This window comes from Trichechus manatus, unplaced genomic scaffold, assembly GCF_000243295.1.
Source record: "Trichechus manatus latirostris isolate Lorelei unplaced genomic scaffold, TriManLat1.0 scaffold00031, whole genome shotgun sequence".
Classification (NCBI taxonomy): domain Eukaryota; kingdom Metazoa; phylum Chordata; class Mammalia; order Sirenia; family Trichechidae; genus Trichechus; species Trichechus manatus.
The window spans coordinates 13634404-13635357 of record NW_004443967.1 but is presented as its reverse complement, the minus strand read 5'-3'; positions in this window follow the sequence as shown (position 1 = coordinate 13635357).

Sequence of the window (954 nt, the reverse complement as noted above, 5' to 3'; positions counted from 1 at the left end):
GAACACTCAAGCATGGGTCTTTCTGTGGACGCATGTATTCATTTCTCCTGGGAAAATATCTAGGAGTGGAGTTTCTGGGTGTTATGGATTCAATTGTGCCCCCCCCCCATATGTGTTGTAAATCCTAACCTTTATGCTTGTGGTTATAATCCCATTTGGGAATGGGTTGTCTTTGTTATATTAATGAGTCACGATTATCTTGAGTCAATCTCTTTTGAGATATAAAAGGGATTAAAACAAGCACTTGAGCAAGCAGAGATGGGGGAAGAGAGATGCCAAGCACATGAAGATTGCCCAGGAGCAGAAGCTCAGAAGAGACAAAGACCTTCCTCCAGAGCAGACAGAGAGAGAAAACCTTCTCCCAGAGCCAGTACCCTGTGCCATGGTGGTTTAATTCTCACAAGCCCATGAGGAAGAAAACAACCTTATCCCCACTTGGAGAGGAGGAAATGGTGCCCCAGAAAGGTTAGCTTGCTCTCATGATACAGCTAGAAAGTGGCAACCTGGTACTTGAATCAGAAAATAGTAATAATGTTTGAAAGAATGAAGGAAGTGACTTGTCCAAGATCACAGGAGACTTGAGTTTTAATGCCTGGTGTTGGGAAGTCACTTCCTTCTCTATGCCTCAATTTCCCCCACTGTAAAAAGAGGGGCCTCCCCTGGATCATCTCTAAGTTTAGGTGGCATCTTCATGGAGTTAGTGAAAACAGGAGTTTGATACCAGTCACATCTAGGTACCACTTGCTAGGTATGTGACCCTGGGCAGGTCACGTGACTTCTCCAAGCTTCGTCTCTGCATCTACAGACTGAGAGAGCCTCACCTCGGGGATACTTCAATGAGCTACTGTAGCTGTGGCCCTAGCACAATGCCTAGCACACAGTAGGCAGTCAACAAATGTAAGACCCCTTCCCTTCTCAGGTGCCTCCTGCTCTCTTTCTGAAATCTGAGCCGCT